Source organism: Myiozetetes cayanensis, unplaced genomic scaffold, assembly GCF_022539395.1.
Source record: "Myiozetetes cayanensis isolate MyiCay16 unplaced genomic scaffold, myiCay2020 scf5-8, whole genome shotgun sequence".
In the NCBI taxonomy this organism is placed as follows: Eukaryota; Metazoa; Chordata; class Aves; order Passeriformes; family Tyrannidae; genus Myiozetetes; species Myiozetetes cayanensis.
In genome coordinates this window covers 22,187,773-22,215,402 of record NW_026087742.1, presented here as the reverse complement: position 1 = coordinate 22,215,402, position 27,630 = coordinate 22,187,773, and the positions used below count along the sequence as shown (strand labels likewise).

At 39.7% G+C, this 27,630-nt stretch overlaps 1 protein-coding gene across 6 annotated transcripts in view; it reads left to right on the top strand.

The window, feature by feature from the left end:
- The first annotated feature begins 723 nt into the window (after window positions 1-723).
- The window catches only part of ZBTB20 (zinc finger and BTB domain containing 20), a 476,987-nt gene continuing 450,080 nt past the window's right edge, over window positions 724-27,630 (top strand). For 2 of the 6 annotated variants that reach the window (XM_050333925.1, XM_050333926.1), the window contains exons 1-2: window positions 16,910-16,977; window positions 23,309-23,447. The gene's annotated coding sequence lies outside the window, so the exon portion shown is untranslated. Of the gene's footprint in view, window positions 774-8,830; window positions 8,942-16,909; window positions 16,978-23,308; window positions 23,448-27,630 lie in introns of those variants that run through there. The other 4 variants (XM_050333923.1, XM_050333929.1, XM_050333928.1 and 1 more) reach the window with 4 other exon arrangements.

Here is a 27,630-nt window from a genome sequence, read left to right as displayed (position 1 = left end):
CCCTGTTCCTGTTCCCCTTCCCATTCCCATTCCCATCCCCATCCCCATCCCCATCCCCATCCCCATTCCCGTACCCCCCTCCAGGACCCCCCGCGCGCGTCGGGCGGGGGGAACCCACCCATTGGCCACAGGCGGCCCGTCTGCCGCGTTCCCATTGGCCCAGGGCCTTCGCGGCCCCGCCCCTCTCCCCCGCTCCCATTGGCCGCCCGCGCCCGCGCGGCCCCGCCCCGGCCCCGCCCCCCGCGGGGTCATTTAAGTTTACGGAGGAAAATAAATAAATAAATAAAGCGGGAAATAGAAAATGCGCAGCGGGCGGGGGGGGCGGGGCAAGGGGGAGCGCAACCGAACCTGCTGCCTGCGGGGCGGGCCCGCTCGCGGCGGCCAATCGGCGCCTGGTCACCGGGGAGAGCGACATCCCCGCGGAGCCAATCACAGCACGCGGGCGGCGAGGGCGGCCTCTGGCTTTCTGAAATTCGGCCAATCAGAGGCGCCGGCGGTTTGACTGACGCTCGCACCTTCCAATAGGAGGTGCGCTTAGCGGGCCGGCTTCACCTATAGAGAATTAGCGCCGAGCCGCGAGGAGCGGGGCGGGCCCAGGCGGAGGCGCGGCGGGGGGCGGGGCCGGTCCGTGAGTGGCGGCGCTGGGAGCCAATGGGAGCGGCCCGTGGGGGCGGGGGCCGGGGGCCAATGAGGGCTCCCTGCGAGGCGGCGGCGGCCGCCTCTGAAAGTGCCGCGAGCCGGCGGCGCGCGCGGGGCGCGGGAAGATGAGAGAGGTACCGGCGCTTCCGGGGTCAGCGCGCGGGCGGGGGCGGGGCCGAGCCGGGACACGCCCACAGGGGGGCGGGGCGGGCGAGGGCACGGGGGAGATGGGGGGCGAGGGAGGGGGAGAGAGAGAGACCCTGCTCCGGGAGGGAGAACAGTCCCTGCGGAGGGAGGGAGGGAGGAGGGACAGCCCGCACCCACCGCCGCCTGCAGGTTTTTTCACCGTCCTGGAAAAAAGTTTGGGACCCGGCGGGGCCGCTCCCCCGAGGGCGCGCGCGGCCGGAGAGGGAGAGTTGGCACCGACATTCCACCCCCGCCTATCCCCCCCACCCCCGCGCCGCTCCTCCTCCTCCTCCTCCTTCTCCTCCTCCTCCGGCCGCGGCGCTGGGAAAAGTTGGCGGCGCCCGTTTTGTTTGCCGGGGCCGGGGAGGGCACAGAGATGCCAGAGCCGCCCGGACTCGGTCCTGTGCCATAGGGTCTGTGTGCCACCGGGTCCTTGTGCTCCGGGACGGCCCTGCCCGAGCTGAGAGGCTGGAGCCGATGAACCGCTGTGTTCCCTTCCAGCCTGACCCAGCCTGACCCCCGGGATGGAGGCGGCGCCCGGGATGCCCCGCGGGATGCGGGGCCGGGCAGGAGCTGCTCGTCCTGCCGCACCGCAGAGCTCAGCTGCCTTTTTTATATTCTTTTTTTTTTTAATTTATTTTTATGCCGTGCCCGAAGGCTCGCGGAGCAAATAAGTTGTTCCTCGCTGCTCCCGGCCGAGGCTCTGGCAGGTCCCACCAAGCGCGACTCCAAAACCCCACGGTGCCTTGTGCTTCCAGCTCTGGGCATCGTCCCTGGCAGGGACTCGCTCCCGGGATTCTTTAGCCCCGTCGGCAGGGAGGGGGCCCACGGGTGTTAAGTCGGAGAAAATGGGTTTGCTGGGTGAGAGAAAACGCGCCGCCGAACCGCCGGCCGTGTTCCCAGACTTTTGGTTCCCTTGCAGCGGAGCCCGTCGGTGTTTCCCAGGCTAAAAGCCCTCCTGTGTCAGCCCTGTATCCTCTTTGCTGGACGGCAGGTGGGAAATGGTAACAAAGTAAGAGCCGCTGCCTAGTACAGCAAAGTAATGTTCAAAGCCTGGAGCTGGGCTCTCAGAGCAGAGTAATTATTTGGGAGTGAAATGTACCGCCATAAAACCTGTTGTTGTGTACAGCTACTGTATCACAGCCCTGAAATCCGAGCGCCTTCCTGGGTCTTTCTGAATGCCAGGGATGTACTCTCGATGTTGAAACGATGTCTTTGGAATTTACGGGGCCAAGGCTGTAGAAATGCAGAATCATTTGGCATGCGTGAATCTTGGGGTGCTCTGCAAGAATGGGTAACTTAAGACAAAAATAAATTTATGATACGAAAGTATTGTTACCCTTCTCTCTCTCACATACACACACACACAAACCACCCTCAGAGGCAAGAGTTTTTTTAGCAGCTAGGCTGTCTTCACAGGATGCAATGAGTACACAATATTAGAGCTGTTGGGGAGTACCCTTCCCATCCCAGTGGAAAATGTGGTATCTGTGAAGCTGCAGTTTTCTGCAGGAAGGTTCCAGTTTTGCTGGAAAATAAGTTTGATTTGTCTGACCAGAAAATTAAAGTGATAGTTCATGGCTACCTGCCTTGAAGACTTCTGTTGATTCTACTTTCTGCTTGCAAGGAGAAAGCATGGTTAACAAAATCTTCCCCTGAGAGACCTCCACCTTTTTTTTTTTTTTTTCCCTCTTTTCTCCCCATTTAAAGGAATTGCTTGGAATTTTTATTCTACAAGGGACATTAGAGATTTGCTTTTTACCCTGACACAGAATTGAACATTTTTTTCATAGGATGAAAATTCCAGCATTTGGCCAGCCTGATTCAAAACTTCTGGAAACTTGGGGCAGATCTTTGGCTTGTACAAACTGGCTAGTTCCATTGTGTTTAGTCCACAGAGGATTTGGCCCTAGTTAATTAATGGTTCACCCGAGGTCATGCAGCGAGTTGATTTTTAAAGCTGGAGACTGAATCCAGAGCTGTTATTATTCAATCCTGTCATATATCTTGAAGTTTACTGCACAACATTATATTTTCTTAGGCAAGCTGGATTAATAAGAACCAGAATCCACGAGGCTCTGATTGCAACTTTTCTTAAAAATCATGTTCTGAAAATTCTATTCAAATGTGATCTTACTAGAAAAGCGAGTAAATATGTTGTAATTAGTGCATAGGTGACACTGACTACCGAGGGAGAGAGAGGCCTGAAAAACTGCTTTTGTTATTTAAACCTTTCTTTCAAAGTACAAAAGCATTTGATTGGCACTTCACTGATTTAATAGTCCATTTGTAATGCAGGAAGAACATTACAGAAAATTTTAGCATTATTTTAAATCTCATCATTTAATCTGTAGGTGTTTTTAAAAAATCCTCATTTCTAGGAGGAGAAAACTTTCTGATAGCATGTGGAATCTGTGCCTAGTCAGTTGTTAAAGATATGAATGCCTTGTGTCTTCCAAAGTGAAACGGTTTTTGAGTCTTAAAACGTATCTTGTTTGTTGTGTTAGCACAAAAAGTAAAATAAAAATCATTTTGGCCGAGGATTTCATGGTTGATCTTACTATGTTATAACATTAGGAATGGAACCCTAAGCCCCCTGCTTTAAAATCAGGGTTGCCAGCATTCAGACTAAAGAGGAGAACTATTCAGGTCCTGTGCAGCAGCAGTACCAGATGTACAAGATATAGGCTAACTCATTCAATCATCTGAAATTATAGAGGTGGTCTTTTCACCTGTACTTGCATAAAGATGCTTTGTGAAAGTTGAATTATTTCCTGTTTTACACATGGGGAAGATTCAAAACCAAGAAATCCAAACAGATTGGCTGCACACACCCCTTCCCCCTCATCCCTGTTTCTGATTTTCAGAGGAAAATAAGATTTCATAAAGTTCTTAAAGGCTTGTCTCTGCCTTCCAAGCATTTGGGGAGTGGCTTCGTTGTTACAATATTATGTAGTAGAAAGACCCTGAATCAAACAACTCGGAAATGATTTCCCAATGTCAAAGAGCAGTCAGTGACAGAGTTTGAACAGACCTTCTGCCTCCCAGGCCACAGCTGCACCTATTGGCTTCATTGTCCCATCCCTCCTACGCACATGCATGCCTGGCATTGTTTTGGAAATACAGCAGAAATTTGATAATTCAAACTGATGACTCGGAGAGCCACTTGTGGAATTAATTTATTGGGTAAATTAATGACTAGGTACGCAGGCAGATGAAAAAAAAAAAAAGATGGTGTGTCATAGTGTATGATTTGTTCTGTTACCTCAAACAGTGTGATTTATTTGTCACTGCATTAATTGAGTATCCTGGAAAATGTTTTGTTCAAAATTTTATAAGTGAAGTCTTAAAAAAATCTCAGCATGCTCCTGTCCTTGTTATGGAAATCTGTGAGGGGAATTGTGTTTTCAGCTCTTCAATGAGGAGTTGTAATTTGGATTAGAAATTAATCCATAGCACCTATTTTATGGCACAGGATTTATAGCATGCTGCAGAGGTTAAACCATAGCCTTAGTATACTGATCTGTGCTGTGGGCTTATTTGATTTCGGCAGGGCTGCCTGCCTAAGACAAATAGGATTTGATCCTTGCTGGGTAACCTTGGTCAAATTCCAGGCGGCCCTCAAGACTTACTATTTCCATCTTGGTATTAGAAAATAAGTGTGTTCTTTCTGTTTATTTTTCACAGGGCCTCGGTATTGTTCAGTAGGGTTTGTCATGTGAGGCTGTAAATCCCTTCAAGCGAGGTGGAATTTTAGATTTGCAAACTGTTCCCAAATGATCGCATGTGTATCCTGAAGGAAAAGGCTGTCCTCTAGCCAAGTATGGACAGAACTTACTGAGTTTAGCTCATTAAGATTCCAGAGTGACTGCAGATATTAATGTAGAAGATGCTATGGGGAAAAATAATTATTTTTAATTTGCTCAAAGTACCAGATTAATGTTAAGTAAGCAGAATTCGTCTGTAATTGCCCAAGAAATCTTACCAGCAGTTTAAGCTCTCTGAAGAGCTATTGCAGAAAGTGTGCACAAATCATTACAGTATTGACAAACAAACAAAAAAAATAGTGTCTCAAATTGGCAGCTTTTAGTAAACTTTGCTTGTTTACCCTTACACGGGCATGCTGACCCTTGATCTTGGGCATCAGAGCAAATCAAAATTCAGTTCTTTAATTTTCATATATACATTGGCATGAATCATTGGGCATTTCTGAAGGAGAAGCAAATAATTGCCATTGACTGTTTTTCACAACTAGAGGTGATTTTAGAAGGTCTGTGTTCCTTTGGGAGGTCCCATGTTTGTGACCTGAGCAGGGTGAGCAGAAAACAAAAGATCTTGGGATGTAGATGGTTTCGTGCTTACTGATATCAGTAGATCTCGGTTTCTACTCTTATTTTCCCAGATGTTCATGAAAGATACCTCAAGAAATACCAAAATATTGTTATCAAATGTTCTCATAAGGGAAAGTTCTGATTCTGGTTCTTGTAGCTACTTATTCAAAGAAATAATTACTCCTTCATCTTTCCTTAATTTTTTAATCTACTATGGGGTCCAACCCAGTTATTGCTTCTTTTATTTTCATGAAAACATGCTGAAGACTGAGTCCTTGTTTACTGGTTTTGGTTCCTGGCTTAAGACTTGGGCATCATGAAGCTCTCTGCTCTGCCACAAATAGCATATTTGACTTTAGGGAAAATTGCTCAGTCTTTGTTTCCTATCTGTACAACGGGAATAATACCATGTGCTGTCATCACAAATATTTGCAAAGGTATGTACATGGAGAATTCCGAAATGCTGCCATTAGGGTTATAAATAATATCTCAAGCAATAATTTCAAATGGTAGGTGCCAGTTTTCCCATTGACTGTTTGGTTTGACAATAAATGCCAATGCCAGTAATTTTATAAACTTTGGTTTAGTTATTCTGGGTTTGCATCAGAAAACAGAAGGTGGCTTAGACATGAATTTCCTTTTTGAAATAACTGAAGTGACATCAGTGGAATTATACAGGAATGATTTTGGCATTGATACTACTGAAAAACATAGTGCTCTGTGAGTGCTTTGGCCTCATACAAAGTGAGCTGTATTAGTAGTACAGGAGTACAAAACTTCTTTGGAATTGTAGTCTCCTCTTTACCATTTTAAGTTTTCAAGTACTGCAGCTAGAAAGTAGTGTTTCTGGAAGAACTTACAGGATTCAAAAATGTGCACGTCTCACACTCAATACTAATTGTACACACAAATAACTTACTTTCCCATACGGCCTTCAGCACATCCATTTGACTAAAGCATAAGAACATAGAAGTTTTAAAGCATTTTTGTAACAAACTCCAGTCAGACATCTAGGCTGCTTTCCTTATACGTAACACTTTCTATTTCCAGACACTGTAAATATTGGCCTTCGGAAGAGCTTTGTACAGTGTTTACCCACATCACTTTATGGAAGATGAAGAAAGAAGAAAATACCCACTCTTTCCAAAACTGGAATTTTTAACTGCTTGTATTTTTGCATGCATCTTCTGAGACCCTGAGGCTTTATTTCCAACACCAGCACAACTAGTTCTGTTTACTTCCCTCTCCCACTGGTACTATAAGCTGTAAGTTGCAGTCATTAAGCATAACTACCTCAAGGAAGATACTGAACATCGTCAAAACTCATGTAGAAGTTATGGCTTTTAGGTGTAGTGAAACAAGGGCAAAGTTCTTTGAAACAGGTTGGAAGTGCTTGAAGTTTGGGCCACTAGAAAAGTTGTCATTCTTCAGTAATTTTAAGTGTAACAGAATGAAGTTAGGGATTGAAATGGCAGGTGCTGCTTTTCTTCTGTTAAAAACAGCAATATATGTTTTGTTAAGAAATTTTCTGTTTCATAGCTGTCAAGTAAATAAATAAAATCTTTGTGCTATTTAGGTGGAGTTTAAATGTTGAGTCTAGTTTGTCTCCAAAATGATTTGTAGGACTTCTCCCCCATTGTTGTGTACGAACAACACCCACTGAACTCAGTGTGAGGGCTTTTTTATCATGTGGCTGAAAATAGCACTCAAACGTTGGCAGGTGCAAGACTGGTGAGAAACTTTAGTCTCACACATACAAACTAGTTGTTTAGGAGAGTCTTCTACATGGTGGTGGCTGCTCTTAGCTGGGCCGCTAGAATCAACAGAGTTGCTCACTGGCTGTCTTCTTGTTGAGATCAATCAGCTTGTCTTTCCAGGAGGGTGTGTAACGAAGAAGGGCCTGATGGTGCTGATTGCAGTAATATACTTAGCTATGGCAGCTTTAGCTATTATTTATAGAAGTGCTAATTATATCAATAGAAATAGCAATATTAATACTGTTAAGTGTCAGAATCCACGCTTGACAGCATGAACTAAACACAGCTACTGTGAAACAAAGCAGCCAGCTTGTCTCCCTTGTCAAACCACCAATATGCATTTCAGGAAGAGTACACACCCACCTTAATTGCTTGGGGTCTCACCATTTTTGCTCATCTCGTTATATCACTATCATTTCAAGCTGAAAACTCACAAGACCGGCTGTTCTCATGCAGCGTAGACTGTATTCAAAGTCAGCCTGGAAAATTCAAACTGTGACTAAAAGTCTAACAGTGGATTCCAGTTTAAAGCTGTCATCCTACAATGCTGGAAACTGCAAAGTGTCTTGAAGTTCAGAATCTGATCCAAACTATTTTTTTTTTTAGTTTGTATTCTACCACTTCTTGTTTACAAAACAGTTGGTGAGGACTCAGGTAGACTTCAGTACCCACAGTTACCTTCAGACTACATTATAGCCAGCCTTAATTGCCATCTTTTAAAAGGCAGAAATCGTATTACCAAAAAATAAACAAAACTAAAAGAAAACAAGAGCATATTGAGACTTATTGTCTGGCTGCTTTTTTAACATTTAAAATGTGCTTGATTTCCTGTCACAGCTCTTGTTACATCTGCCTACCTCTTGTGACAGTGTTTTAGACTGACTTCCCACAGGAGCTTACAAATCAAGCAGGTTAATGTCTTCATTAAAACTGAATACCAGTTTACTTTGGGAAAAAACATATTAAATATTTCAGGATATTGAACACCAAACTACTATTAAGCTTTAACTAATGCATTTACTTTGCTGACACTTGCTCTCCAATGGGACATGTAGCTCAAGTTAATGTCACTTGAAGTGATGTTTAAGACTTCACGAGAAAGTGTTTCCAACCCCTTCTAGATGATTTTACTCTAATTCTATCACTCTGTACTTGAGAAAAAGTTTTAAATAAGTTATTTCAGCAACTTGCCATCCTTATTTTGGAAATGTAGTGGGTATAGATGTCTCCTTCAGAGTTTTAAATAATCCTTTCTGTGTCCTAGATAGATGTGATACACGGTGTAAAGCGAGTGACAGGCTGTTGGCCTCCGGACATATAAAAAATGTCCTTAGCATGCTTTGCCTTTGGGAGGAAAATACAATGATTGCTGCAAACAGAAAAGCTTTGGGTTTTGTCATCCATGACTGTGAACCTACCTTAAGACGTGACTGATTTAGTGGATCAGGAGGACAGAAATGGAGGCACATGGCCAGTAGGTCAAGGTTTCTCAGTTGGCAAATGGTGGTATTCTGTGTGGGCTGCTGTTACTGCAGAACTATGGGCTTGTGCCTTTCTCACTCTGTGCAGAATCCGTTTGCAGTGATGCCATGTGGGACACAGGGGCATCCCATCAGTAATAGGAATGGGGTTTGTTTGGGTTTCTTTTGTTCATGTTGCACTGCAAATTCTGTTGGTGTAATTTGCTTTATCAGCTCTTTTGTTTTTGTTGGGATTTTTTTTGACCTCTTCATTTGGCAATCCTACGGTTTACTTATCTATTATCAGAGCCATGTCAGACTGTGATGCGTCATTCTTTCTGGATCCGACTGCAGCAGCATCCCAGTACATGATGCAATCAAACAGCATTCCTCCCCTGGCAGATTTAGACCAATCCTTTTGAAGTTTGTTAATTTATCCAAAATCAAAGCCAGCTTCAGTTCTACGCTGTAAGAATACGGATACTTTGTTGTAACTTTTCCCATCGTTGGTCTGTAATAATCCTGGAACTCTTCTGACATCTCTTTAAACTCTGTGAACAGGTGATCTGTGAGTAAATCTCTCTGAGGAGTTACGAACTTTCTTGAATTATTTACATCTACTGTAAGAATTCTATCTTGCATTGCATACTGGACTGATTGCATAGATGATACAAACTGAATGATGCAGAAAGAAATGGACGATGTGCCTAGCACATAAAGATATGTGTTAATCTTGTGAATATATTATATAAAAAATAATTCCTAATGTAATGCTACTGGCTTTAGCTGCATTAACTTGAGGGGAAAAAAAATGCCCACGAAACTTAGGGTCTTGGTTACAGCTATAAAGAGATCATTGAGAAAGATGAATGGCTTAGAAAATAATTTATGCAATAGGACAAAAATAAAAAGCCTAGTTTAACTACTAGTGGGTATCTGAAAGACGTCATTGCTCAGTGGTGGTGTTCTGGAATATAATGAGCACTAGCCTCATCTCATTTGGCAAACATGGTAATTCCTGGTAGGACAGTAGATAATTAATGAGTGCACGTGGAATATGAATTGGTTTTTATTTTTACTTGTGGTCACAATACATTTAAGTTCAGTAGAGTAGGAAAAAATAATTATTAGTTTTATTAGAATAATTCTGTGGGGCACTCCACTTTTTGGATAAACAAGTACAGATCAACATTTTCTTGAATTTACTTGTCATGCACATTTATTCAGTATACTGTCATTCACTCCCTTTAAGTGGTTCCATGTGTCACATTTTTGGGAAATTTACATTTGTCATTTGAAAATAAAAATTGTCTTGCAAGTTAAGTGAGACTGATCTGGTTTTGTTACCACAGTGGATGAGAGTACTTGCACTCTCGTGGTGCAAATGCATACTCAGTTTAATGATTTGTTTTCTGAAAGCCTTTGTGACCATTTGTTAAGTCTTTGCTTTTTGTTCCAGTAAAATGTAACATTTTGTTCAAAGGATGTCTACTTAAATGGAGTAGGTTGGCTTAAAGTAAAGTCACCAAAAAACCAAGGACCGAGATGAAGAGGGTTAATAATACCCCACTTTCAATGAATGGGTGATTTTGGTACCAATTTACCCAGTCTTGCTGTTCTGCACCTGTTCTGTGGATCCCATTTGCTTGGGCTGATAATCTGGTGCTTTTTACCAAAGCAGTGCTGCTCCTGGGAAGCACGGTAACCTGGACTTGATATGATAAGAATGCTAACTCCAGACTCCCAATTAGTATTAGTGTTATTTGCATGTGTGTATTCTAACAGAAACTAGGGAATCCCAGATGAGATCAGTGCCCCATTCACCAGTGCTGGGTATTTTACATACTGTAAAACCTCAGGAAGCTTACAGTTAACAAGGCAAGTTGGGAGAAAGGTGAGGGAAACAAAATGTTAGAATTTCCACTGTTGTGGTTGCAGACCAAGGAACGGAGAAAAAATAGGTGAATTGATCAGGATAATCTAGGGAAAGGAAATAGAGGTTTTCAGAGGCAACTAACTCCCACTAAAGCAAGTATGGGAGTGATGTGCCAACCTGCCATTTGTGCCTTTGAAAATTTCCCCAGGGAGTCTATTGTAGAGCCAAGCATTGAACTCTGATCTTCAGTCCCCCACCAGACAATCGTTCCTTTCTGCTTTAAGTGTTTTTAATTGAAAAATACCATCTGAACAGTGTCTGTAAAGAATTACTTTTCCTCAGAACCTCCAAAAGAAAAGCAAAATGATGTGCTGCAGCAATAAATTAACCAGTGATCAAAATAAAAACCACAGTCTTGTTATGAAAACCAGAACTGGTGGGCAAATACTGTGAATTTATGACACCACTGGAAAAATAAAAATCCACTCTGGTAAATGTAATAGTTTTAGAACTTAAGATTTTTGGTTTAATTATGAAACTATTCAGATCTCTTCTAAACAGACTTTACATGCAAAAGCTACAAATTGTTAAAAAAAACAAGTAGAAGTTCATCCCTTGCTTTTCTACAGGCGCTATTTATATCTGTGTCGGTGTTTGTTTCAGAGAAGAGAATAAAACTGAAGTCCGCATGACCCTATCTTACTCTCCCCAAATAGCAGTAACACTCTTCCTTTTATATAGAGTTGTATGTATATTAACTCACACGTTCTCGTCACTTCACGAGGAGGTAGACTCCCTTCCCATTTTGCAGTTTGAGAAACACTGGCAGAACTCAAGGTTATACAAATCCAGAGAAATTGTGAGAGTCAAATTACAGTGCTGGAGTGACCCGTGTTCAGGCCACTCCAACACGTCCCCTAATAATATTTTACAAGCCTTAGCCATCTGTGTGTGATGAGATCAGAAGTAAGGAAGTCTGTAGTTGCCAAGAGGATTTTAGCAAGCAGAACTGTACAGTTTCAAAGAAATCCTACAGCATCAACAAAGGAAGCTCAGAAATATTCACACTGAGCTCTTTTTGACTCTTTTAATTGAAGACCGTTTGTTTCTGTAAAATTTTAAGGGTTTGTTCTTCCTCTTGCACACTTAATTGTTATTGACCATATTGTAAGCTTTGCATACATTATTAGGAGTCTCCAAAATGGCTAATCCTGCATTTTGCAAAAGCAAGAAGATACTATTTCTGCTGCATCTCTCTGTGCACTTGCAGGGGTAGCCAACCCCTTCATCCTGGCTGCATCCCAGTGGTTTGCCCTCCTTCCCCTCACAAACATCACACACACATGCTCAGAAGTACCCCAAATGAGAAATCTCCCAAGAATTCTCTATCTACTTCTGATTAATGGAGTTTTTGCCATGCATGGACTTCAGAATAATGAGATGGGCTCATTACTTATGTGTTTTTATTTGGTTTAAGATGACCTTCACAAAAACAAATAAATACAAAGGATAGGCCTTTCAAAAGCTCTTACCATCAGTCTTGATCTTCTCCTTTTGCAAACAATCAGGACTGGACTTGACTGGAGGTGGAATTAAGCCCACACTGGTCATTTGCACCACTCCCAGTCATAGCCTTTCCCCAGAGAATTTATAATCTTACAAAAGGGATTAATTGATTAATACTGAAGTTGATCAATGGATATGAATCTTAAGCTCTCAATAACAGATCTGATTCTGGAACAGAAAGTCCCTTGAGCTGCTGTTTTGGTTACTATGGGTTAAGTTCTATTAGGCTTTCTCCCAGTTTGTTTTATTAGAAAATGGTATTTATTTGACTGCGGTATGCTACCTAAAATTGTTATAATTTGTTTCTTTATTTCCATAAACATTTCTGTGTTTATTTTGGGAGAGTGGTTACTTAAGGAAAAAAAACCCAACAAAGTAAGCTTAAAAATATATCGCCTGTCTCCCATATCTAATTTTCTCTTGTAATCAGTGTATATAATTTTCCTATAGCACCAATCCAAACCAAAAAAAATCCAAAACAAAACAAAAAAAAAGGGAGAGGGAATAGAGACATTAGAATCTATTTTCAGGATGGCATATCAGACCACACGCACTTATGGGGTAGAATAGATTTGTTATTTTGGGCAGTAATGTGGAACTTATGAGAAGCTTTCTTTTTTTATACAAAGTTAGTTCAGAGTAGATTAAAGTTTATTTCAAACTCAGCATATTTGACCTCAAGCATCATAAGAGTCATGTAGAATTGGCTCATGCTATTAAATTCCTACAGCGAACTCCATAATAATGATTAATTTCTTTCATAAACTCTCTTCATAATTAATACAGGTTTCATTGTGGGCACTGCTATTCTCATATTGATTATCTCTACAATTTAGATTGGACTCGTAAAATGATGTCTTTGTTTACTCTGATGGCCAGACATTTATTTTACTTGGATAACTCTCATCATTTGCAAACTGAACTGGGGATATTACAAATATTCAGACCTGTTTCATACAAGAGCAGGGATAATTTTTTGGCACCTGAGATTAATAATACTTTGGTGTTCTCTGATGCTTCTCATCTGAGAATCTGAGTTCTTTATGAACAATTAATTAAGCTTTTAATACACCCTTCTGAAATAGGGAAGCATTAGTAGCCTCTTGCACTGATGGATAAACTCATAGTTAGAGATGTTGAGTTCAAGTCACCTGCCAAGCTGTCTGCATTCAAGTTGAATGTAACCCAAATTTGCTGATTACCAATCTTTCCTTTAATTGTCAGGAGTTTCTTTTACCTGGCATGATAATTTTTGATGTGGCATAGTTCCTTTTGGTAAAGTATGCATTTTAAAAAATTATAATAACTGGATATGCTTTAGCTGCTTGGACAAATTTGGACCTTTCTTGTTGCTTGTTTCTTTTCAAAAATAATTTAATTTTATTTCTAGGAGCCTTTCATAAGCTACAGTTAAATCAATAAACTTCCAAGACTCTAATAATCTCTTGTAAAACAAAGAAAAAACAAAAAGTGACTTTCACATTTCAGACAGACTTCAGGAGAAGCAGCTTTAATGAGAGAAGGAGAAAATAATGAATGATGAGATGGAGATTTGAGTGTATTGAAGGTAAAGAGCCACAAATCAGATTTTCTAACATTATTCTGTACCCTTTATACAATGCAACAGGTGAACCTTTCTCTTGTGTACATTAACAATGTAAATTCACATTATTGCAATATTAAAGTAAACTCTTCTCATATAGCTGAGAGGTTTCAAGGAGGGGGGCAGTGTATTTTGTTTAGTTCTGTTGCCCAGACTCTGAAGGGTCCCGAGTCCCATGAGCTCTCCTTGTTTTGTTAAGTTCAGAGGGTGCCTGGGGAAGTTGCAGTGACTGGCAGAAGGTAATGTTTGGAAAGCCTTGGAGATAAACAGGAATTCCATTTTTTGAGCTGAACTCAGCCATCCCGCTGTTGCCAAACTTACAAGCAGGGAGGGGGAAATGTGGATGTAAAAAGCGGCACTTATATGCATATTAATGCTTGCAGTAGAACATCCCCCAGGCCTGAGGACACTAAGTGCAACTGAGGACATAGTGAGGTTTACAAGAGTACCTCACATGTTGAGATGCTTTATAGTCCCCCCTGTGAATAGCCTAGCGAAAACCATATGTGAAATATAAATATACTGGGACTTAAAAATGGAGCTGCATTCCAGCCTTTTAAGTTAATTTTGTAACATGCTGCATCTGAGGGCTTGATGTGTGTTGTATCCAATGCTAGCTGAATACTGCAGGGCTTAATAAATGCAGTATGTACTGGAGACACTAGAGGGTCTGATGGGAGACGTGAGAGAAGAACAAGAAGATGGTGGGAAGAGCACATTTTAGTGAAAGAACAAATCCAGTTTGAACCAAATGTGTGCTTGCTTCCTTCGGTCCGAAGGCAACAATGAACTCCCGTTGTCATGCTGAGTCAGTTGGCAGTGACTCACTTTATCAGTCTCAAAATTGTCCGGCATTTCATCAGAACTGGATTACACAATGGGTTTTTCCTTTTCCCCCTTTTTTTTTTCCCAATACACTTTTGTTATTAATAGGCACGTAAATCATCTTATGTTAACATGTTTCCTCATTAACTTCTACTTTTTTAATTATAAGATTAATAATCATACAACTTCCCAAAGAGGGAAATACAGTAATCCCAAATCTGACTTGAAATTCTCAAGCAAAAACTTTCTTAGTTATGTGGTTCTCTCAGTTAAAAATAAGTTAAAGCCTTTTGTTACTTTCCACAGGATATTGGCATAGCTAACAGATGCTCACAATTGTTTAGCTGAGGTATGTGTTCTCTATTGGGTGTGGAGAAAAAATTTGTATGTGGAAACAGCAGCCAACATATCAAAGTTGAATTTTTCTCCCCAGCATGACTTTTTTTTTTTTTTTTCTGCAAAAGCCTCTTGGAGAAAACACAAATGTAGCATTTTACCCACTGAAACAGTGCATTCAAATGACATGAAGTATTTTATAGGCATATTTATCCCTTCAATACACATTACTTAAAATGCAAAGTGTAATTAAAAAACAAGAACATCTTCAAGGTCTCTGTAGCCTGTGAAAAATTTAGGTCTATGAGGCTTGATATCTAACTCTGCATATTGGTGCACTTCACCAGATTCTTTGATTTTAGCACCTATGCTGTTACACAGTTTCAATGAAAGTGATATGAATAAACTAAAAATGTGTAAAAAGTGATGCTGAGTTAGCTGGACAGCAATGCATCTGTTCTAAAATCCAGCATTTCTAAGTTCAGCCATCTTGTCTGCCCTAATTTAACATCTGTATTTTCCACCTGCATGATTAAATTAATTGTATTCAATCAAACCCATTTTTAATTGCATATTTAGGGCAAAATATGAATCTTCAGTTTTTAATCTTAGAAGATTTGAGATATCTAGAATATGTTCAGTGCCTGTCCCAACCTTGACGTCCTACCCTGGGTTTAATCCCATCCGTCTGTGTTTCAAATCAGTCCTGGTGGCTATGAAATGGAAAGCTTCCAAGAGTCTTTGAATAATTTTTTAATTTTGTTCTTCAGTGGTTCTAGTTCTTTGTTGTTAATTAGATCAAACCACATTTCCACTGAGGCTGTAACGGTAGTGTCATCAGCCTGTAATCTGTCAAGTCCCTCTGAAACCTCCTTCAACTGCTTTTGTAAATTTAGTACCTCTCTGTAAAGTTCCTTGCTGAGAAAAATGTGTGCTATTTTTTGATCAAAGTCCTTCTTGTTCTCAGTGCAAATTTCAAGACACTTGTTGATGCAAACGCAGAGGCATGTGTTCCTGAGAGGAACACCAAGTGTCTCTGAGAACCAGGGGCACTTTTTCACTCAGGTTACCCTTTTGCACTTGATTTAGGCAGCCTGCTGGTGATAGCAGAGTGACTTTTGTCTTTAGGCTCTATAGTACAGTTTTGGAACAGTTTGGCTGTTACTTTTTCATTCAGTGTACCTGCAATACAGCAATGAGCAACCGTGTATCAGAATCAGAAGAAATAGTTTTAAACATTCCTGTTTCAATTATTTGTTGTTGTTGTTGCTGTTGTTGTTGTCTAGCCAAAGACACCTTTCTCATGTATCTTTCTTTGTTGTTGGATGGTATCTTTGGTAACACTGCACTGAGATTTGTGACTTTCATTTTGGAACAGAATTAATAGCAGCAAACAAGGACATACATTTCATTCTCCATAAGCTTGTAGCCATTAGATCATTTGTCACGTTCACATAGCCAGCCTGCACTAATGTCACTGTTCAAAGCTGCTACTTTGTCTTTTATTATCGCCCTGTTTCTTCTCTTGGAGATTCTTGTAGTGGACAGCTGAATTTACAAGTCTCTTAAAGAAATGTTTCAATCATTGCTATCAATTGCTTCTTTTGTATTCCATTGAAGACAATATCATTAAATAAAAATAAGGTTGCATCTGTCTTGTTAAGCAGAGCTTTTTTATATAGCATAATCAACTAGTAAGCGTATCTCTGGGTCTTCAAGACACAAAGGTGTCTAATGTTGAAGAGCATCTAGGAGGTTTGGAACACAGATTTAAATCATCATTACAGCTACGTTTAATAATGATAATGATAGCATTAAAACATCTCACTTTCGGATCATCAAACTCATCAGAGTTCTGCTTCAGTAGTTTCACTTAAAAGAACATCTCATCTTGAAGGGTCTGCAAAAATGAATTGTCTGTACTTTTTGAGATGGATGTGAATTCATCCCATCTTATTCTTCAACAATTTTTAATAATGCCTACACTATACTGTTAAAGAATTATCTTAGGGTTTGTATTACTTCAGTACATGTATACACTTGTTGCTTTCTTCAACTTCTCTTGAAGTCAGATAAATGAATATTTTTATGTGTGTGTAACCATTAAGCTCCGGTTTGTAACACTGGTATCTTTAATATTAACAGTACAGCAAGAAGCCTGCAGCCTGGATTTAACAGTTAGGATGGAAAACATAAGTGAGAACACTAGCTTTTGTTAGACCCTTGTTATAGAATACTCAGACTACTTAATGGCAGTTTTTAGATACTAAAAGTATTGTAAGCTCATGTTCAAAACTCGTTTCATTTATTACTTTCTTTTTAGCATCAGATGAAAAATGATTCCATCAACTAGCAGCACCTCTCTCATCAGGCTCTGAAAGCATTGCTTATTCTCCATGTAAGTAGAAAGGCAAAAGTGTACATTTTCACTGTCTTTTATGAGGGACAGAAATCATTGTAGTCTTGTCACTTTCCTGTTGAGTTTTAGAATGTTTAAATTTCTTATTTACCAATAGAAATTCGAGCCTAATTTTTCAAGCATTACCTGTTCTTATTCTTTGTTATTTTCATGTAAACATTTCTAAGTGTCAGATCCTGAAAAGTCAGGACAAATAGAAAAACACCACTGCATTGTTCCTGTATCTGACATTGTAATACAGGTATCATGTCTCAGGGACTCTTGGCCAAACTAGATATTAGCCACCCCCGCAGCAAAATGTAATAAGATCTTCCCTGGGTCTATTATGAGGGGCTGACATCTTTGGTCAAATGTGTTTCTGCTTTTGAAACTATCCCTAGCTTTGTCTGTCAGGTCTCTGTCCCATCAATCACATCTGTGTGAGTTTTGGTTTGGTGTTTAAATGGGAGGGCATGGAGCATGGGGAGCACCTCTCTAAAAGCCAGTGTTCCTCAGATGCTTTCAGTTGCTGAAAAGAGAAAAATATGCTAATTTACCAGTACCATACAATTTGTACTGCTTTTGTTCATATTTGTCATATTCAGTTGTCTTTTATAGGTTATTGCCTTTTTTGCCTCTGTTTTGTTTGTTTGTTTTGTTTGCTTGGTTTTGTTTGGGGGTTTTGTTTGGTTTTTTTTCAAAGTCTCTCATGGCTGCAAAGTAGTATGCATCTATGTGCCAGGAGTGTTCAAGGCCAGGTTGAGTGAGGCTTTGAACAACCTGGTTTAGTGGAAGATGTCCCTGCCCATGGCAGGTGGTTGGGACTTGATGATCTTTAAGGTTCCTTCCAACCCAAACCATTCTATGATTCTATGATTTCCTTCTCTGTACAATCTTAGATGTAGTTCTATTAAAGGAAAATCTAGCTATTAGTTTTACAAGCAACAATTTAAATTGTTGATTGACATTTTCTCAAAGATGCAGGTGCAGATATTGCTTTAAGAGAAGGACTTAGCGAGTATTGCAGGAAATTCCAAGAAGCTTTCTGTGGGTTTAGAGCATGGCCACAGGGGAAGAATGTGTGGGGTGGTAACTGTGTGGGATGGTTTGCTCTTTATCCCTCGAGTACTTCCTTGCCCCCAGAGAGACGGTCTTAGGTCCAGAGCTCTCCTCAGAAATTCCCAGGACTTGATCTAGTCTTGTGTGCACATGGGACAACCAAGGACTGAAAGGCTAAGTTAGCAGGAAGGAGTTGGAGTATGGAGGTGTGCTAAAGAGGAGCAGGGTTATGGCTGCAAAGCAACCGTGGGTTTTTTAATGTAATTTTTTTTAATCACATGCCACAATCCACAGATCTTTCCAGACCTATACAGATCTCTATGATAAGCCGAAGGGCTGCAGCTACAGGAAATTCTTTTTTAGCCCAAGCAGTATTAACTAGGAATTTGTTTTTAGCAGAAGGGACTTCAGTTCCAAGGCAAATCTGTGATGTTAGAGGTGCACATGGCTACTCCTAAAACACTGAAGTGCTTTCTGGCCATTTAATTTTGACAATGGAGTAATTCAAGGTACAATGTTTGACTTTCAGCTTTATGGTCTGCCTTTGCCACAGTTTTCAGTATGGTTCCTAGTCTTTAATATACACTTCTTTTTAGCTGTTAGAAAACAAACTGGAAATATTCTTTTACTCTAGTAGAAAGTTTTTTTATAATCCTTGAGGAGAATGAGATAACTTTATGCACTTTTCCCTTATTTTATTCCCCATTTTGCCTGTCTTGTTCCTTGATGGCTTTCATTCTTTGATCAATTCCATCAATTTTAATTGGAATTTTTTTCCTGTCTTCTCTTGTGATAAAAAGATATTTTCAAGTAATCTGTTTCTTTGGGCCCAGTGGTAAAAGGACTGTCTTTGGGAATTTGGACATCTATTTTCCATTAAAATGAATGGAATAAAGTGTTAGTATCTTGCAGGGATTTGAACACCTTTGAGCTATTGTGAAGCAAGTATTCTCATTCCTCTGAAAGTGAACACTTGTCGTAGATTGGGATGGATAATCTTAAGATTTGAGACCTGTGGATAGTGCTGTAATATGCATGTGGGTAGCACCTGTAAATCAACTTTTTGGGCTTTATTTGTCTTGCACATAACTTTTCTCACAGGAGTAGCCTGTAGTTATCCCAAAGAACTTGCACATCATTAAGTACCTAATACCAAAAATTTGAAGAAACTGTTGTGTTGTGTCTGCTCAAGAAAATGATGTAATTTATCATTTATCTTCATATTTTGAAGCAGGAGTCAGACTGAGTTGACTTTTAGCAGTATGGTAAACTGGTGCTTTTGTTCCCTGGTGGTTGATTTCTTGTGCTCCAAAATTACAGCCTTAATTTAGGCTGTAAAAAGCTTGTAGCCTATTTGACTGTGAGGTTCTAATTAAAGATTGCATCAGATGTGAACTGACACTTGTTTATTTCCAGTCGGTCTCCTAATAGAAGAAGTCTTGGATGTCTGATGCAGTGTTGACTCCGAAGACTATTGACATTGATTTAAATGTAGAAACTATTTACTGCTTTACTGTTTGTTCCTTTTTTTTAAATAAATAAGACAGGAAAAATAAAAGAGATAATCCTCTTATGGAGAGCTTCATCATTGTCACACCTTGATACTTTGAGCCCAGAGTATTGTTTATAGGAACAGCAGTTTGGGAGAGTAATGCCCCATAAATTCTCTTCTTTATAAACCTGTGGCTACCTTTCTTGCACCTGTTTTTAAACTTTGGGCACTAGATGCTTGCATGAACTGGATGTAGTGCCTGAACAACCAATCCCAGCTTTCATGACTGATAATAGCTGTGTTGCACCAGACAGCCTTCAACAGCTCACTCACAATTTGCCTCCATAAGCCCATATCTGAGAATCCCCTGAGAATTTTTATGGTATGCTGCAGCTTTACTATAGGAATCCCTGAGAATTTCAGGTTGAAACTTATTTACTTACTCAGCTGGCTGGATGGGTGATGTATAGCTTGATATTTATATGGGATTTTTCTCAAACATGATTTTCATCTCTTGCTTGGTGCCTGGCTCACAAAAGGTCTACTGAAGTTAGTGAGACTTTCATTTAGCTGTAGTGGTAGTACCTCTGTTTCTGAAACAGAAAGCTTACAGGTATACAGGCATTTATGAGTCTGACATGTGTGATGTTATCACAGTGTGGTAAAAACAAATGTCGATTCATTCTGAGATTACAACCGAGAGTACTTAAAGTCGTATTTGTACCCTGATCCTTACCAATATTTTATTGGCTTCAGGACAACTCAACAAATGGAACAGTAGGACAGCAAAGTACCAGTTAATATAAAGTTATCTTTATTCCAACTTCTGTTTATTTTGTTGAGTTTTTTGTTGCATACTATCAAATGGTTTCACAATGTGACCTCTGAGTTTGAAACAAAACAAATTAAACATTAGTTAGTACTGATTAGTGCAATGTTAACATTGATTCTTTATTTACTCAAAAATCAGGAAATTAACGTTCCTCTGACAAACTTAATTATGTCTAATTGCAGAGATATTACAAAGGGGATCTCTCATTATATAATCATAGATAATCCTGGTAGTAATGCCAAATAATACAGTACTAGCTAATGATTGCAAAGAAAGTTATAAAAAAGGATCCCTTTGACCATCAAATAGTATCTGACTTGGGCTCATTACAAAACCTGACTGAAGAGTAACATTGAAGTTGATACACTTTGTTTCTATTATATCATTTTGAAAATATTATGTCACCTTTTTCTGTATCTTCTAGTTCTGTAATGAAAGACCCTTTTGTTCAAATAAGGCAAAATAAAAGGATTGTTTGTCTATAGGATACCAAAGTTCATTTCTATCAGACTTACACCACTACTCACCTCATTAGATCTTCCAATTTTTGATAGGTCTGATTGAAAGAAAGGTTCTTATCTCTGTTCTTGTGTAAAATAAGACCTGAGGCTTAATTTTCAGTTAATACAACTTTTTGGGTTTAATGTTTTGGCTTTCGATAATAAACTCTCTCATCTTTTCCTTACAAAATGAATTTCAATTAATATTTCAGGAAAAGAAATGCACTCCAAATGTGTCCTTTAAAACAGCTGAGCAAACTGTGTTCACCTTATAAAAAATATTCTCCTTTAGGCTAAAACTAAAGGACTAATTGGAACCAATCTTGCCTAGTTTTTCTAATGGAACTTAGCTTATATAAAGTAAAAAAAAAAAAAAAAAAATTAGACCTCGACATTCCTTTTCTTTATTACATCCTAGATGTATCTTGGTTTTTATTCTTCAGAAACATCTTTTATTAAATGTTTCGAAGCTGATAAATCCTGCCCACACAGACACAAAAATAATCCCCCTGAGGTGGTCTACACATAATCAAGGTTTGTGAAAGTGAAACTTTTATACATAATTTTGGTGGCATTACTGCTAGTAAGATGGTTACATCCTTAGTAGTGTTTCCTGTGCATTTGATACAGAGGTTACATTTATTTTTGGAGTGTGCATCTGAAGCTATTGAGGATAAACCTTTGCTTGATGTTTTACTCGTTTCTATTTCTTTACTGCATGATCTCATAATATTTAACTTGCCCCACAACATAATCAGGCACTCTTTTATACTCACAGGTCAGAGCCAGTTGGCCTAAATGCCCCCAAGTCTCTGTGCTTTATGTTTTCTATTAGCTGGCAGTGGGGTTTTAGAGGCATATATCCAGAAACGCTAAATGTGGGGATTTAACAGGAGTTTGGGCCAACTGACACTGGGTCCTACAGTGAAATTTTGGGGTGAATTGCTTCAAAGTGAGATACAAGCCTAAGAGGTCTGAGCCTTTTCAGTAACTTAAAACTTCATTCTGCCTGGTAAATGCATTGGTTTACCCTTGCCTAGAATACATGAAGAAAAATCTCATAGAGGAACTTTCTCACAGTGACTATATTTGAGGAAAATAATCCTGCATCCACTGAAGGGATGTCATGGTGAAGTATTAGATGTATAATAATACTTAGGGTTGCTCCTTTCAAATATTACGGCATTATTGTAAATGCTGAGGGGTTTTTTTGGTTTTGTTTGTTTGTTTGTTTGTTTGTTTTGTTTTGTTTTTGGGTTTTTTTGTCATATAGGCTTAGTTTTAAGAAAATAAATACAGAAATTTCTGGTTTTAGTAATTGCATTAAAAAAAGCTTAAAAAGTTCTTTTGATCATAATAGAGATTAAAAAAAAAAATCCCTGGTTTATAAGATAAAATGATGTAACTTTTAGAGCCTACTGAAGAGTTTTTGGATGTTTGAAGTTTCAATACTGTTTGTCTCTTTTATGTAGAGGAGTTTTTTGTCCACTTTATATATAGTCAATCAAATAAAAGTTAACATATGAAATTTCTGTCTTTGTACATCTGATGCACTTAGATTGCATTTTTGTTTTTATTTTTCCAGAAGTGGCTATTCATTTGGGGCGCAGTACTCTCAGATGTGATATTCTAAACTAGGAGATAATTACCTCTTGAAGGAGTAGCACCTTTGAAAATGCTGACATAAATATTTTCCAGGTAGAATGATAGGCTTATGAAAATATTCAGTTGCACCCAGAGGGTAAAATAACAGCTACCAAAATATTGCTAGTGATGCATCTCACTTTTTTTCCTATCTAGATCAGATCTTCATTCATGATAAACTTAGTGGCTTTCAACTGCTACAACAATCAGTAGTGTTGCAGAAGTTTGGTTTGGTTTGTTGGCTGTTTTTCCCCCTACTATTTAAAAGGGTAAAAGTAGAAGTGTTGGCCACCTTGAGCTTCAAAATTTTCACTGCAGTTCATGTCATAGCCAGCAATCATCATGACAGCAATCAAATCCTCTGCACACTCCCTAACTTTCAGGGACAGAAATAGAAATCTCTGCTAGTCATCCTAGTTATCTGGTAGAGGAGAGTGATGAATGTGCATCCTGACTTGTTTGCTACCAAAGCTGCTTTCAGATGGTAAAACTACTTTTCACAATTTGTTATCCAGTTTGTGATGGATTCAGTATGGATTTTCATAAGAAAATCATCAAATTTCTAGTTCTTAAATGTTGACTGAACTGCAACATGACTCTTTATAATGAAATTAGAGGTAACCTTTGGGAACCATATAGTTATATAATAGAGGGTGCACCATACAATGCAGTAGGCTATGTAACAAGATCCGACTTCATTGTAACTCCACAGCTTGCATGAGGGCCTTGCACGTTAGCTCAACAGCTAAATTGGTCACAAATGGCCTGCTGATGCAAATAAAGATGTTACCTTTATTATTACAGCACTCTGTAAGTGGGGAGGATGAACACATATATAGCCAAGGCCACAAGTAACTGCACCTCAAGCGTTAAATAATTGCAACACAACCTGCACACTCAGGTCAGAAAGCTGAACACATGAACATCCCAAGTTTGTGTGCAGGTATGTATGAGAACTTTTTGTATGGTTTTGGTTTTTGAATTGGAAAGTGATATGTTGGTATGATACTGGTCTTCTGGAGCTGAAGAGGACTCTCAGTCCCTGTAGGTGGTGATTGATATACACCAGTGTTGATGAGTATAGAAGCAAGGGATTGGCCCTGCTGGGACAAAATTTATTATGTTGCCAGATCTCACTGTCACACTTTACTGATGTAGCAGTAATACTTACCAAACACAGTACTGGAGCGATGCAGTACTGTTCTATCTGGCATGGGATGATTATGCAACAGAAACACCATTTTGCAGCCTTTGTGCAAGGTGGCCTAAGGGCTGTAAGGGAACAGTCTTTGAGCAAAGTGTTCCTTTACTGAAGTGCAGGTCATGTCATCATAAAGGAAAGTGGGCATTTATGGTACTTGGTATATACTACTGCAGACAGATTTACACAAGACTATTGAAACTGTTGGAGACATATCAGCTGTGCATCTGATTTATTATTCAGAACATTCTGAGATTAAAAATACCAAAACAAACAAGATTAGAAAAGCCAGTTCTGGTTCAGTAAGTGCATCCCAGTCTTGCCAATCAATTGGGCTGTCTGAGAGACTGATCCATAAAGGCAACATAGCCTGAGCTTCTGATCAGGAAAGGCTGACATCCCAATCTCACTCCTACTCTCAACAGAGTGATTAACTCTTTCCTTTTATTTTTTTACTATCTGTAAAATGAGAATGACAGTAGTTTTTTGCCAAAGGAAGTTGTGAGATTTGATTTGTTAATGATTATGTGCACCTGAATGATGGATCAAAGTTGCTAAAGAAAAGTATTACTTATTTGGAGGTCTGGCAGTAAGTAGTGGCTGTTGAGATGGGAGAACAATTGAGATTCTTTGCGTATTGAAAGGCACCAGAAGTACACTGTATTTCTCCCTTTCTACCCTCAACATCATCACCAGTAAATCTGCAGGAATAAAGAGCTTTGTGTGGTCCTTCTACATTTTTTGCTGGCCCCTGCTGATGGAAATCAAACATACTGTCCTCCCGTTATCTTCAGGTTTAAAAAACCTATTTTTAATCACTTCATACAGGTATCTAATTTGAATCAGCCTGCCACACTGCAGGACTCTTGTGCTTTTTTAATTGGCATCTTTCTCATTACATTTGCACAAAGTTGCAGAGACACTGCAGGACACCAGTAGAGACATCTGAATCACCAATCCTGTTGGGCTGGCAACATGATGGTGTGATATACCAGGGGAGTCTAGGAGATCTGCATATGTGGTTAAGGGACTAAGTGAAACAATCAAGTTCAGACACATTGCTGTCAGTGTTTCTAGGTCCTGCCTATACCATTTGAAACAGAATTGTGACATAAATTTGCCTCAGATTTTTAACAGCAGTATGCTGTAAAACCAGCCTGGCTTCTAAGAACAGTTCCTGGAATTCTGGAAAAATGGACCTCCCTGAAGGTATTAATGGAACTGCTGTAAGGCAGGTATGTGAAGTACATAAAAAACAGTGTGCTAGCCCACCACAGGGATGGGCAAGGTATCCAACCAGTTTAGGAAGTCAGTTCCACTTTAAATTTCTTCAGAATTTGAAAATCAACCCTTAGATATCTGCTAAGGGGCTAGGATTTACTGGGGTGTTTTTTTCAAAGGAAGTAGCTCTTAGCCTCTGACATGATTATATGATGCTTTGACTCCTTTTCCAGTTTTGGATACCAGCAAGATATGTCTAAACTCAGCATGATGGTGCACCTGGGGATATAAAAAGGATAGCAGAGGAGCAGTATCAAACTATTTGGCACCGAAGCACCTTCCTTCCCTCTTAGTCCATCATCCAGAATTTTGTAATTTGCAGCAAAGTCTTTCACAGTTCTGGTGGGCAGTTTGGTTTTTCCTATCTTCCCGTTACTACTGAAAATCAGTGTGTTCATAGGGCTCTGCAGCTTCCTGGGAGAACTGTAGATGGGTGACCCTTGCTGCACCAAGCACTGGATTTTTTCACCTGCCTTTATGGTGCTAGCAATTTTTTCATTCTTTTTAAGGCTTTGCTAGAGGGGTTGGGGCTCCTTTGCCTTCCTAATGACAGTCTCTAGGGACTAACTGAACTGAGAAGACAAGTTTGCAGAAAAAGAAAACCATGAGTATCATCTACTGGGTAGACCAGGATTGCCTGTTCTTGCATTCAGGGTGGATAGTGCAGCCTTTCACTAAGACAGCTCTGAGCCCTCTGTTCCAGCCTCTTTTTTGTGGGGTGACCCCATGTGTGGTATAACCAAAATTTGGTGCCTCTGTCATGGGAGAGATACAATCCTGGGCACGTGACAAGAATTTGCTTGCCTGTGCTGTTGCATGGCCAAGTGTAGACCAGCCACGTGACTGCCATGCAGGCCCTCACTGTCACATGGCAGGTCTGTGCCCTCTCCTGTGACAGAGCTGAAAGATGCCAGCAGTTGCATGTCCTCTTTCCTCTTCCTGCAAGTGATCCAAATGCACGTCCATCGACCTCCTCACATAATGGGGAGGAGGCGCTGTTGGCCCACAGGGATGTGGTGTGATGGCAAGCAGGCTTTCATTGAGCATTCTGAATCAAGCAAATGGGCAGCTTTTTGTCGGCAAAACATTAAATCAGGATTCTCTATTCAAATTGCACCATTCAGGATTTTTTTTTTTTTGGAGCCATTGACGGTTAGGATCTAAATCTAAGAAAGACTTTCAGGCAAGGAACCAGTTGTGCAGATCATATCTTGTGGGTTTTTTTCATTCAGGTTTGATATGTATTTGGATTTTATAAAGATTATAGTTAATTTGATTAATTTCTCATTGAGTGTCAAAACTAGCTAAGTTGGAATCTACTTCATATTTGCTTTCCAACAATCTCGAGGTTTGAAAGTGTTTGATTTAGTTTTAGAGTTCTACAAGTACATAAACCCTATGCAACTTTGGAAGGGGTGGCTTTGGGTTCCAGTTTGGGTCTGGCTCTAAGCATTGTTGTAACAGGATGGAACTGGGCTCAGTTCTAGTGTTCTTACTGAGATTCAGGACTTCTCAAAATATCAGCAAATTTGACCTGTGATCCTTGTTCAGATGCATACATGGCGTTTCCAGAAACTTGAAGAAAGTAAGGTACTAGATGCCTCTCAACTTGCAGGTTTTGGATCTGGATCAATTGCAAATCTGAGCATTTTTCAAACTTAAGTGTTTCCAACTAAGTCCTCAGATTTCAGTCTGAATGTCTTAAATTTGAAGGGTTCAAGTCTGTATTTTATCTGAACTTGGTACATTTTGAATAGCTCTTCAGACTTGTATGTGTAAGGTTGGTAGGACCAAGGAATTCATGTTAGTTTGGAGTCAGATATTGCAGAGTACTAAGAACTTCTCACATCTGATATCCTTATTTTGGTGTAGATCTAGTTTTTAAATTTTAAACTCAGAGGCTATTCCATTTTTTGAACTGAATTATAAGTATATAAAACCTTGTGATTTTCATCAGCTGGCTTTGATACAGGTCCCCTTCATAAAGTATTTATATTTTTCCCATAATACTTGTCATCGTAAAACTCTGAGAGATGCCAGGCTGAGATGAGAAGACTCTTCACATATTTACAGTACCATCTACTCATGGAACTACAGTTGAGTCTGTTTTACAGATGGAAAAACTGAGGCAATGGGTGCTCAATTGGTACTTACACGGCCAGATCGAGTTACCACAGTTAGAAGCAAAGTCTACAAATGCCCCTTCTGCTTTCCTGACCTGACATACCCTTCAATAAGGTGATTATGGTCATAAAGTGCAGAGAGGAAAATATGTAATATGACTATATTTTTGCAGTATATATTTGGAGTAACTTGTAGAGCAGCCTCTACATATGCCAGGTGTGTACATAGCTAAATATTACAGAAGGAATTGAACTAAGTCACCTATTAGAGCTTTTTACTCTTTATATTTTACCCTAAGGTAAGAAAATCTGGGTTTTTTGATGAAAACACTAATGAAAATTAACATTTTGAAATAAATTACTTAATCCTTCTGTATTTACTGTACATCTGGATGAAACATAATGTTTATAAGTGAAATACAAAAATGTGTAGCATCTACCAGTGAACAAAACTAATCACATTCACCAGTCACCAGGCTGGTTAATATTATAAAGACTCGGTGAATCATGAATATCCAGCC